This window comes from Schistocerca americana, chromosome 10, assembly GCF_021461395.2.
Source record: "Schistocerca americana isolate TAMUIC-IGC-003095 chromosome 10, iqSchAmer2.1, whole genome shotgun sequence".
Classification (NCBI taxonomy): Eukaryota; Metazoa; Arthropoda; class Insecta; order Orthoptera; family Acrididae; genus Schistocerca; species Schistocerca americana.
Genome location: NC_060128.1, coordinates 176,301,474 through 176,315,644, shown reverse-complemented (window position 1 = coordinate 176,315,644; position 14,171 = coordinate 176,301,474).

Sequence of the window (14,171 nt, the reverse complement as noted above, 5' to 3'; positions counted from 1 at the left end):
GATGTCCCCTTCTCTTCCTGCTGGCCCAACCTTTTTTTGCCTCTTTGTTTGCACATTTTCTTTCCCCATTGACTGTACTGTAATGCTTGTGTTGTTCCTCCCTTAATTTCTGTCACCTTTGGTATGGGACTGATGACCTTGCTGTTTGGTTCCCCCCGCCCCAATCAACCAAATAACCATCTATTTGCATCATGTACTTGACATGGTCATGAATGCTGTTCAGTTGTTGCAAGAACTCTTCCATTTTTACATGGCCATTGGGCCACACAAGAAAGGTATTATCAACATAACAATAAAAGAAATTTGTTGGAACAATGTCAAAGACAATGTCCTCAGAATTCTTCATAAATATATTTTCTTATGGATGGAGCTAATGGACTTCCCATTGCCACAATGTCCATCCGCTTTGGACACAGTCCAGCATGTAAGAAACATGACTACATCAAGACTTGCTCAAGCTATCATGTTAAGTTGGACGTTTGGTATATCCATATGAGAGAATGAGACGAGGAGCAGGAGTTGTCAAGCAGATATGATTTCAGTTTGTGTTTGAAGTTAATCTTATTATTTATTAATTTTTTTTTATATCACTGGATAATATGCCATAAATACTCACTCTTGCCCTCCCTACTCTACAAACCACAGTCGATTTTTGGCTTTATCAAGTAAACTGCTCAACAGCATTCTGTCCTTGGCATCTTCTTCCGTTGCTCCAAGCATCTGAAGATTCTTGGCCACCTGGTCCCTTCATCTTATTTTTGGTTCGCCTAAAGGCCTACACCAACAGCCTTGCCGCAGTGGTAACACCGGTTCCCGTCAGATCACAGACGTTAAGTGCTGCCAGGCTGGGCTAGCACTGGGATGATGACCATCCGGTCTCCCAAGCGTTGTTGGCTGAGCCGGTTGCACTCAGCCCTCGTGAGGCAAACTTAGGAGCTACGTGATTGAGAAGTAACGGCCCCTGTCTCGAAACTGACAAATGGCAGGGAGAGAGGTGTGCTGAGCACGTGCCCTTCCATCTCCTCATCCAGTGATGCCTATGAGCTGAGGATGACAAGGCAGCCGGTCAGTACCGTTAGGCCTTTGCTCTTCACGTGTCTTCTCCAACACTTCTCTCAATCTTCTATAGATGTGGCTGGTCCATCGTAGCCTCCTTGTCTTAGCTTGTGCAACTGTGGTTCATTATATACCTCCCTGAGCTCCCCGTTGTTTCTTCTTCACCATCCTCCTCCCTCACAAATTTGTCTAGATATCTTCTGCAGGATTTTATTTTTGGAAACCATTATCTTTCTCTCTGTATACTTACAACAACAAAAATAATCAATTATTTATAATATGATGTAAATGGATAGATAAAAAAAATCTATTCAAGTGGTGGCAGGGTGCACGCTCGTGTGTGCCCACACACACACACACACACACACACACACACACACACACACACACACACACACACAAGGATTTACAAGCTTTAGGAGCCAGTGGCTCCTTCTGGCAGACGAGTTGAAGGGGAAAGAAGAGGGGCAAAAGAAAATGACTGAAGAGGCTTAGGGAAAGAGGTACAGTTCAGAAAAGTCACCTAGAACCCTCTGTCAGGGGAGACTTACCAGATGGGATAAGCAGGAAAGATAGATAGTTGGGGATTGCACTGCACAAGACTTGAAAACTTGAGAGCTTAAAGGTGGAAGACGGGGTAATATGCAAGACATAATTACTACTAAAACATCATGGCACAAGTTAATAAGAGTGAAAAGCTAAGTGCATTGTATGTAACAGATGTGGGAGGGGGATGGCAAAGACTAGAAAAGTCAGAAAATGAAAGATTTAGAAAACTAAAATGAAGTGAAGATAGGAACAGCTAACGTGAAGAAATGCCGAGACAGAAGGAATTAACATAAATAAGGCCAGGTAGGTGGCGAGAACCAAAGACTTGTTGCACTAATTCCCACTGCAGAGTTCTGGGTGAAGAATCCAGATGTCGCACGTGGTGAAACAGGCACCGAGATAATGACTGTCATTTTGTACAGCATGCTCTGCAACAGGATATTGTGGTTTTCCTCTATACTGCCCATTCATACTGACTGAGAACTGGGTGCTAGTCGTGCCGATGTAAAAGGCCGAACAGTGTTTACGTTAGAGCTGGTACATGACACGTTTCACAGGTGGCTCTTGCTTTGATAGTATATGTTTTGTCAGTTACAGGGCTGGAATAGATGCTCAAAGGAGGGTGCATAGGAAAAGTCTTGCAGTGGGGACAGTCACAGGGATAGGAGCCATAGGGTGGGGAGATGAGTGCAGAAGGTGCATAGGGTCTCACAAGGAAATTGTGGAGATCGGGAGAGTGACGAGAAGCTATTCTAGGTGTGGTGGGCAAAATCTTGTCTATTCTCAATATTTCTGGCCCATGTAGTAACACTGGTCTGATTATAGTTTTATATATCCTTATTTTGATTCCTCTTGATAAAATTTAGGTTGATAGTAGTTTGTTGAATGAATGTGACACTCTGGATGCTGCTTTTCTTGTTTATCATTATTTCTGTTATTTACTCAAACCCAGATATTTAACCTCTTCCACTTCTTCAAACATTTGGTCATAAATCTGTATGGTTTCCCATCTTTTTGTCTTGTAATTTCTTTCTACCATCACAAATTTTGTTTTCTAGTCATTTACCTCTAATCCAATTTCTTTTACTTTCTGAAATTGCTTTCTTGCCAGTATTTTCAATTCACCTACATATACAGCAGTTAATGCTACGTCATCCAAAAAGGCCTGTACATTCATTTTTATTCCTATCCTAATTCCCTCCCCTGCTTCCCTAGATGCATCCAGTGCTTTCTGTATTATTATTTTGTACAAGAGTGGTGATATCCAATCTCCTTGCCTGACTTCTGTTTTTAAATCAAAAGCCATAAAATATTGTCCATCCATTTCCACCATCCCCTTTAAGCGTTCCAGTCTAACTTTAACAAGATTTGTAGCTTTCTTTGGTGTTTCAAACTTCTGCAGTTTCTCCACAGCTTTTCTCTGCTTATGCTATTATAGGCTTTCTGAAACTTGACAAACAATATTGCCACTGTTTCACGGCTTCTTTCAGTACAAGTATCTGATCAGTGGTGTCATAAATACCCGAAGTTAATACTATGAAGCAGTATTAAAATGCAGAAAGATGTAACACCAATAACAGGAAATTCAAATTTAAGATTTAAATTTGTTTTGGTGATTTTGGAGAAGCGTGTTGCATCTTAAATCGGAGATTTGCAACCAGGATTGTAATAGGTCAATATGTTATTGTTGTGGTCTTCAGTCCTGAGACTGGTTTGATGCAGCTCTCCATGCTACTCTATCCTGTGCAAGGTTCTTTATCTCCCAGTACCTACTGCAACCTACATCCTTCTGAATCTGCTTAGTTTATTCATCTCTTGGTCTCCCTCTACGATTTTTACCCTCCACGCTGCCCTCCAATACTAAATTGGTGATCCCTTGATGCCTCAGAACATGTCCTACCAACCGGTCCCGTCTTCTGGTCAAGTTGTGCCACAAACTTCTCTTCTCCCCAATCCTATTCAATACTTCCTCATTAGTTATGTGATCTACCCATCTAATCTTCAGCATTCTTCTGTAGCACCACATTTCGAAAGCTTCTATTCTCTTCTTGTCCAAACTATTTATCGTCCATGTTTCACTTCCATACATGGCTACACTCCATACAAATACTATCAGAAAAGACTTCCTGACACTTAAATCTATACTCGGTGTTAACAAATTTCTCTTCTTCAGGAACGCTTTCCTTGCCATTGCCAGTCTACATTTTATATCCTCTCTACTTTGACCATCATCAGTTATTTTGCACCCCAAATAGCAAAACTCCTTTACTACTTTAAGTGTCTTATTTCCTAATCTAATTTCCTCAGCATCACCCGACTTAATTCTACTACATTCCATTATCCTCATTTTGCTTTTGTTGATGTTCATCTTATATACTCCTCTCAAGACACTGTCCATTCCATTCAACTGCTCTTCCTAGTCCTTTGCTGTCTCTGACAGAATTACAATGTCATCGGTGAACCTCAAAGTTTTTATTTCTTCTCCATGGATTTTAATACCTACTCCGAATTTTTCTTTTGTTTCCTTTACTGCTTGCTCAATATACAGATTGAATAACATTGGGGATAGGCTACAACCCCATCTCACTCCCTTCCCAACCAATGCTTCCCTTTCATGCCCCTCGACTCTTATAGCTGCCATCTGGTTTCTGTACAAATTGTAAATAGCCTTTCGCTCCCTGTATTTTACCCCTGCCACCTTCAGAATTTGAAACACAGTATTCCAGTCAGCATTATCAAAAGCTTCTTCTAAGTCTACAAATGCTAGAAACGTAGGTTTGCCTTTCCTTAATCTTTCTTCTAAGATAAGTCGTAAGGTCAGTATTGCCTCACGTGTTCCAGTATTTCTACGAAATCCAAACTGATCTTCCCCGAGGTCGGCATCTACTAGTTTTTCCATTCACCTGTAAAGAACTCGTGTTAGTATTTTGCAGCTGTGGCTTATTAAACTGATTGTTCGGTAATTTTCACATCTGTCAACACCTGCTTTCTTTGGGATTGGAATTATTATATTCTTCTTGAAGTCTGAGGGTATTTCGCCTGTTTCATACATCTTGCTCACCAGATGGTAGAGTTTTGTCAGGACTGGCTCTCCCAAGGCCGTCAGTAGTTCCAATGGAATGTTGTCTACTCCCGGGGCCTTGTTTCGACTCAGGTCTTTCAGTGCTCTGTCAAACTCTTCACGCGGTATCGTATCTCCCATTTCATATTCATCTACATTCTCTTCCATTTCCATAATATTGTCCTCAAGTACATCGCCCTTGTATAGATCCTCTATATACTCCTTCCACCTTTCTGCTTTCCCTTCTTTGCTTAGAACTGGGTTTCCATCTGAGCTCTTGATGTTCATACAAGTGGTTCTCTTGTCTCCAAAGGTCTCTTTAATTTTCCTGTAGGCAGTATCTATCTTACCCCTAGTGAGATAAGCCTCTACATCCTTACATTTGTCCTCTAGCCATCCCTGCTTAGCCATTTTGCACTTCCTGTCGATCTCATTTTTGAGACGTTGGTATTCCTTTTTGACTGCTTCATTTATTGCATTTTTATATTTTCTCCTTTCATCAATTAAATTCAATATTTCTTGTGTTACCCAAGGATTTCTACCAGCCCTCGTCTTTTTACCTACTTTATCCTCTGTTGCCTACACTACTTCATCCCTCAAAGCTACCCATTCTTCTTCTGCTGTATTTCTTTCCCCATTCCTGTCAATTGTTCCCTTATGCTCTCCCTGAAACTCTGTACAACCTCTGGTTCTTTCAGTTTATCCAGGTCCCATCTCCTTAAATTCCCACCTTTTTGCAGTTTCTTCAGTTTTAATCTACAGGCCATAACCAATAGATTGTGGTCAGAGTCCACATCTGCCCCTGGAAATATCGTACAATTTATAACCTGGTTCCTAAATCTCTGTCTTACCATTATATAATCTATCTGATACCTTTTAGTATCTCCAGGATTCTTCCATGTATACAAACTTCTTTCATGATTCTTAAACCAAGTGTTAGCTATTATTAAGTTGTGCTCTGTGCAAAATTCTACCAGGTGGCTTCCTCTTTCATTTCTTAGCCCCAACCCATATCCACCTAGTACGTTTCCTTCTCTCCTTTTCCTACACTCGAATTCCAGTCACCCATGACAATTAAATTTTCATCTCCCTTCACTATCTGAATAATTTCTTTTATTTCATCATACATTTCTTCAATTTCTTCGTCATCTGCAGAGCTAGTTGGCATATAAAATTGTACTACTGTAGTAGGTGTGGGCTTCGTATCTATCTTGGCACAATAATGCGTTCACTATGCTGTTGGTAGTAGCTTACCCGCATTCCTATTTTTTTATTCATTATTAAACCTACTCCTGCATTACCCCTCTTTGATTTTGTGTTTATAACCCTGTAGTCACCTGACCAGAAGTCTTGTTCCTCCTGCCACCGAACTTCACTAATTCCCACTATATCTAACTTTAACCTATCCATTTCCCTATTTAAATTTTCAAACCTACCTGCCCAATTAAGGGATCTGACATTCCACGCTCCGATCCGTAGAACGCCAGTTTTCTTTCTCCTGATAGCGACATCCTCTTGAGTAGTCCCTGCCCGGAGATCCGAATGGGGGACTATTTTACCTCCGGAATATTTTACCCAATAGGACGCCATCATCATTTAATCATACAGTAAAGCTGCATCGCCTCAGGAAAAATTACGGCCGTAGTTTCCCCTTGCTTTCAGCTGTTCGCAGTACCAGCACAGCAAGGCCGTTTTGGTTATTGTTACAAGGCCAGATCAGTCAGTCATCCAGGCTGTTGCCCTTGCAACTACTGAAAAGGCTGCTGCCCCTCTTCAGGAACCACACGTTTGTCTGGCCTCTCAACAGATACCCCTCCGTTGTGGTTGTACCTACGGGACGGCCATCTGTATCGCTGAGGCACGCAAGCCTCCCCACCAACGGCAAGGTCCATGGTTCATGGGGGGGGAGTAAAAGAAAGAAATGATCCTTCCGCAGGTTCTGTTGTAAATAATCCTCCACAGTTCAAAAGAAACAGAGGTTTACACATTTACAATAATTACAGAAGGAAAAATTACATTCATTACTCACAACATGTGAAACTGTTCAACCTCTGGTTCTTTCAGTTTATCCAGGTCCCATCTCCTTAAATTCCCACTAGCCCACACAAAATTGTAAGAGGGTTACTCAGCGGTCTTAAATAGGAACTTCTGAGCTGAAGGAGTTGATGTTTTCACAAAATGTGTTGGCATCAATTTAGAAAAGCAGTATGTGAAGTACACTGTCCAATAAATTTACTGTGCCCGTAGTTTATCATGTGCATAGTTAACGAGAATAAGATGAGGGTACATATGGAGAAATATTAAGTCAATTTCCTAGTTAGTTTCGCATTCCATTGATCATTTTGCATGACTCATTTACATTCACACCACAAATTAATCTGTAAATAGAGTTACATGCTAAGAATTTGTAATGTATTTTATAGATAATACAGATGTGAGTTATTAGTTCCTACCCACCTCCTGTACACATTACAATGATAGAATTTCTTCTACAGAATGGAAGGAGTTGTCAAGGAGACACTTTTTCAGCTTGTTCTCAAATTTTACTTCCCTCTCTCACATTTTGCAACACTGGATAAGTGATCAAAAATTTTAGTTGCAGCATTTTGCATCCCTTTTGTGCTAAAAACAACCATGTTGTGAGTAATGAATGTAATTTTTCCTTCTGTAATTATTGTAAATGTGTACACCTCTGTTTCTTTTGAACTGTGGAGGATTATTTGCAACAGACATCATGAGGTGCCTACAAGATGATCATGGGTGAATATGACATATTACTCGTACAGCATGTTTTTGAGCATTGAAGATTTTCAGAATGAGGTTTTCACTCTGCAGCGGAGTGTGCGCTGATATGAAGTCGTGCTTCGGTAGCTCAGTTGGTAGAGCACTTGCCCGCGAAAGGCAAATGTCCCGAGTTCGAGTCTCGGTCAGGCACACAGTTTTAATCTGCCAGGAAGTTTCATATCAGCGCACACTCCACTGCAGAGTGAAAACCTCATTCTGGTAACATCCCCCAGGCTGTGGCTAAGCCATGTCTCCGCTATATCCTTTCTTTCAGGAGTGCTAGTTCTGTAAGGTTCACAGGAGAACTTCTGTAAAGTTTGGAAGGTAGGAGACGAGATACTGGCAGAAGTATAGCTGTGGGTACCGGGCGTGAGTCGTGCTTCGGTAGCTCAGTTGGTAGAGCACTTGCCCGCGAAAGGCAAAGGTCCCGAGTTCGAGTCTCGGTCGGGCACACAGTTTTAATCTGCCAGGAAGTTTCATATCAGCGCACACTCCGCTGCAGAGTGAAAACCTCATTCTGGAAACATCCCCCAGGCTGTGGCTAAGCCATGTCTCCGCTATATCCTTTCTTTCAGGAGTGCTAGTTCTGCAAGGTTCGCAGGAGAACTTCTGTAAAGTTTGGAAGGTAGGAGACGAGATACTGGCAGAAGTAAAGCTGTGGGTACCGGGCGTGAGTCGTGCTTCGGTAGCTCAGTTGGTAGAGCACTTGCCCGCGAAAGGCAAAAGTCCCGATTTCGAGTCTCGGTCGGGCACACAGTTTTAATCTGCCAGGAAGTTTCATTGAAGATTTTCTTTCTTAAAGATGAGTTACTTATACTGTTATTTCATATGACATTGTTGAATGAAAATATTCAAGATGTCAGCTTACTGATTTCTCCCTACCATGGATCTGCAATGATTCTAAGTGCAAATGTGGCCAAACTAAGTTTAAGAGTTTGAAAATGTGCTTTTTCCAGTTTAAATTCTCATTAGTATGGACACCTAGGAATTTTGAAGTTTCCACCCCATTTATGAGTTCCTCGCCATGTGTTATGTTTATCATTGGTATGGTATCCGCAGATGTGCAGAACTCAGTATGTTGTGTCTTTTTAATATTGAGGATGAGACCATTCACAGAAAACTAGTTAATGATACTTCATAAGAACACTGTTTACCACTTATTCTGTTTCTGTATGTACGCTTGGATTAATTGCAATACTAGTGTCGTCTGCAAAAAGAACTAATTCTGCTTGTTGTATATTAGACAAAAGATTGTTTACATATATGAGTAATAATAGTGGACCTAAGATTGAGCCTTTGGAACACCATACATGATTTCTTGCCATTAAAAATTATGTCCCCAAACTATTTTGGTTGAATTACTAAGGACAACTTTCTGCATTCTTTCGGTCAGATATGGCGTTTGCCATTGGTGGGCTATACCATCAACCCCCTAAAACTTCAATTTATTTAGGAGAATACTGTGATTAACACAATCAAATATCTCAGATAGGTCACAGGAAATATCAATGGGTGCTATTTTATTATTTAATGCTTGTAAAGTTGGGTGAGTGGACATGTAAATTGTATTCTCAGTAGAGAAACTCTTCTGAAAGTCAGACTGAGATCTACTGAGGATATAATTGTCACTAAACTGAAATACCATTTGAGAATAGCACACCTGCTCAAAAAATTTTTCAATGTGTATCACACACTATCCTATAGACACACACACACACACACACACATTCTAAAATGTCCCTGTTTGAACTTCTGTATCATATTAACAGACTAAGGTATGTGAGAGTATACTGAAACTCCATTAAACACCATAGAGTAAAACAAATATGCAGTTATGTGCATTAATTTGGTACTTCGTTATTTTCTTAATTTAAATAATCAAAGATGTAGGAATAGACAGATTGCTACTTATCATAAAGAAGACATGTCAAGTAGCAGACAGGCACAATTAAAAGACACTTACATAGCTTTCAGCCACAACCTTATTCAGTAAAAGAGACACACACACACACACACACACACACACACACACACACACAAACACACGTTCTAAAATGTCCCTGTTTGAACTTCTGTATTATATTAACAGACTAAGGTATGTGAGAGTATACTGAAACTCCATTAAACACCATAGAGTAAAACAAATATGCAGTTATGTGCATTAATTTGGTACTTCGTTATTTTCTTAATTTAAATAATCAAAGATGTAGGAATAGACAGATTGCTACTTATCATAAAGAAGACATGTCAAGTAGCAGACAGGCACAATTAAAAGACACTTACATAGCTTTCAGCCACAACCTTAGTCAGTAAAAGAGACACACACACACACACACACACACACACACACACACACAAGCAAGCACACCTCACACACAATTGTGCCTGCCTGCAACTTGCTGTGTATTCTCTACGGCAAGTAGCAATCTATCTTTTCCTACATTGTTGATATTTGTACCTGGTGTTTCCATTGTTTAAATAATCAAAGAAATAGTCAGCCACTTGTGAGATAGCAAGCAGGAGAATAAACCATCTTCCTTGAACTAACTAAAAATTTTACTACATTTTTACTTGACAGCAATGATGAGCCAGATTGGAAAAAAATTGGCATTGGCAACATTCTGCTGTTTAGTCCATTCTTTTTGCATGGAAAATAATTAATGTACCACTGAATGACCTATCATCAACCCCTACACTCCATAGAACTCTGATTCTTAAAGACCTCGTAATTGATGGGTCATTAATCCTCCTCCCTTCTACAGAACTGACCTGAAATTTTGCAAAGATTAAGGTCCCTGAATTTAATGTGTCAAGCATTTCATTCTGTGGCATGGGTGAAAATCAGGCAGAAGGAATATTCTGCATTATTTTTTAATAGTGTGCAATTACTAGAGGGGAGAGGCTTTGGTAAATACCAAAACCAAGTATACAATTCAGTCAGCGTGTATTTAAGCAAAGTGTCATCTTTCTTGTTTGAGACTGAAACAACAAATAACAGATGAATAGACATGGCCGATAAGTGTATGGCATCAGTATGGGGGAAAGAGAGGAAGGGGGGATAGAGAGACGTTGCCAGTGAAGTGTCATGTGCAGCTGAAATAAGGTAAATAAATATCCTGTTCTTGAATTTGCTATAAATGGGTACTAAATTTAGAACAACATTCTTTTACTATGTACATTATTATTCACCTCCTTCTCTCTCTCTCTCTTTTACTATGTACATTATTATTCACCTCTCTCTCTCTCTCTCTCTCTCTCTCTCTCTCTCTCACTCACTCACTCACTCACTCTCAACTTCCAATTATGGAGGAGTACTTGTGACTTTCTTCATAGAACACTATTCTCAAAAACAGCACTTTTGCTGCACTCTATTAATCCGTTTCTTACCCGAGTTGCACACTGCAATATGAAGTTTAACATCACAAAATGCAATAAAAATGAACTTATTATGCAAAAGTCATTGTGCATGTGACAGAGAGCTTGTGAATGCCATTTAGCACAAGCTTTGTGTTGCATGTACACAATACTGGGAAGAAATAAGTTAAATACGTAGCATCTCTCATCTGTTAATGAATTCATTGGTAGAGTCTGCACAGGTTATGGTGGCCAGTGCGCAATGACCAGTTTTCGTACGAAGTGCTGGGCGAGTTAATTCACTTGTTTGGAATGGGAGGCTGACATTGTCTGCCTCCTACCAGCCAACTGGTTATGCGCTGTGATGGCAGAATAGGGTGCAGTTACTTATAGCGTTACATGTCAGCTTCATGAGGATTGGCCATTTCATTAATGGTCATTGTTACTGTGATACTTGCATTTAAGTAAGACATTACATGAAATTTGAAGAAGTTTGCAATAGGAGTCGCTATGATTTTGCATTTGGTGCATATTACGTAATATGTTGCTGCATATGAAATTTAGCTAGCATATTGAATTTTTCTTTAGCCTTGGGTGTAGGCTATCTGTCACCAGTATCAAGAAAATTGATTGTATGTAGCTCACTCATTTGCCAGAATAAAATATCCATAACATTCCTCACGTTTGTATAAACAGTTTGGGATATCGAAATGAGATTTTAGTGAATAACAGCATGCAAAGAGGAGAGTGTTTTGCCATATGGTTATTATGCAAAACTTCTTTATTACTGTGTTACTCTGCTGAACACAAACTTTTTTAATGACAGAAAGTAATTTTTAAGGGCCATCAGTAGCTGAGTAAATGAGAAATGCTGACAGTTCTGGAACAGCATAAGTGAATACAATACATGTTTATTTTTGTGCAAAGGATGTGCTTTATCATTAGCTATTGACCTTGCTTTTCGTGTGCTCCTCGATTAATAAACCACAGTTCCAGAATTCTCTCACCATTGTGTCTACATAACATGTTACTGAGATGACATTGTGTATAGGCTAAAGAAGCAAATTTTAATGTGGCAACATGAGAAATGTAACTTTTACTCAAAATTCACCACTCATGATGCTCTTCTGAAAGTTACAAATGGTTAACAACCCAGGCGAGAATAAGACTCTTCTTTTGTTAAATTTTCAGTGGAATTATTTCTAGATATTAAGCAAAGCAGATGTGACAGTAGATCTTTCTGGATGGTTATCATGCAAGTACGAGTGTGAAGGGATTCCACTTAATATTTACAAAGAATGAGTGTAGGCTTTAGCTCAGAATGGTACTTCCCCTCTAGCACTCAGCATTTTCCCTACAGAGCCTGACTGTAACGCCCACCACTATCGCTCTCCCCATGCTTGCCTTGCCGACTGCACATCCACTGGCCATGTTATTCTGCTCACATTGTAATTCACAGCATAGCTTAATCTGATTGTAACCATAAAGTCACTGGTTCAATCCTTGCTACCTTTTCTCAAACCCACACATAATACCAATTGGAAATGTTAATCAATTAATATGGAAGCATATTTTTTAAATAAAAAATTTTAATTACTGATCGTATGAAAATAAATTACAATTTGATACAGACATGCGAGATACCTCTTTGTTAAATGGAAAAAATTATTCACATGAATAACACTATTGAATTGCTAGAAATGAAAAAAGTGTTTGAATTTCTATTTAATTTTTCACATTTTGTATCAAATTCTAATTTATTGTGAATACATTTTTGTGTGAATAATGGTTAAAATATAAAGATGTTATTTTAATTAAAAATGATTCCATATTTGTTAATTATCATTTCCATTTGGTGATAAGTATGAAACTTTTTAAAAAGTAAGAAGAGTATGGTTCCAGCGATGTGACATATTTTATGAGATTGGCCACAGGTCACACTGGATGGGGCAGATGGACTGCTGTTTCTAACACAGTAGCTTTGTAACTGTGACTGCAATAAATTTGTGTGATGTTTCACTTGAAACAATGTAACCTGTTTTATCTATTAAAAATCCTACTGTGAAACATTAAAATTAGCAGAGGTAATAATGTTTTAATCCATCATGTTTTTATTAAAAAGACAAAAAAAGCATGTACTCACCATTGTTGTTTGAATGTGGTATATTTTGAAACACTCAAACATACTAACAGCTACATTATAATTTGGACACCACCAGGGTATTTCTTTTCAGCATTTTTTCTTCAAACACACTTTGCAAACAAGTTTGCAATTTATTCTCATTTGGTGGTATCCTTTTGGCAAACATTTGCACATTGTCTCCTTGGTCCAAAAACTGGAGAAAAATTAATCTCTTGATGTATGTCACCTGGTGCTGCAGAAGAATTCCCTAACTGTACAAGCAACTGGGACAGAGTGCACATTTTTCTTTCACCATTATTCCGCGTCTCCTTATACAGCACAAATGCATTCACAAAAGATCAACATCTCTTTCTGAGCCAGAATCCTCGATTACTTCTTCCAGGGCAGTTGAAAATATTGCAGTCACTGAAATTTGCCATATAAAATAATGTAGAACGTGAGCAGCATGCCAGCAAAGATACGGGTTGCAGACAAAAGCAGTACGACAGCTTACATAGAGTGGCAGCATACAAAGTGTTGTTTTTGGACTACAGGCAGTTCCGGATTCTAACAAAATATGGTAGCACAATGCACAGAACCTTCCTCGCTTCCTCGTACAGTGTACATGCATACAGACACCAGGAGGAGCAGCATTTGCTACGAATTTTTACTCGGGTGCCATCTACCTAACTGCTGCTGCCCAAGACCAACACAGGTTTTGTGCATAATGTGTTAATGATAACAGTACAATTACACACTAAGGTACCAATGAATTTTTTAGTAGACTAAAATTGTTTTCTACTTAACAGTGCTTGGAAGTCTTCTGATGTTCAGAGGCGATTTTTTTTCCATGGTTTTTTTGACAGTTTTGGCATGCTACTTTAGGAAACTGAACTCTGGGTCCTGTAAATATGAAGGAAATCAGAGAGGACCAATCCATAAGGTCACCATGTTGGACTCCCTATCAATCCTCCCTCATCCCCTCAACCCAACTGTCCAAAATCAATAAATAATAATATTTATGCAAACATTAATATAATATGGCAGACTACTGATTTCTCACAAAGGGATAGAATGGCAGGTTATACTTACCTTCCAGTACCAATAGCCACCATTTAAAATTTTATAATTTACAGTTTCCTCAAGTAAAATTGCCGTGGTAGACTACTGATTCATTCTTACAGACCCAATCATCAGTCGCTGCATAGCGTGGTGTATAGCGTAAATTAATTTCCAAATCAGAAA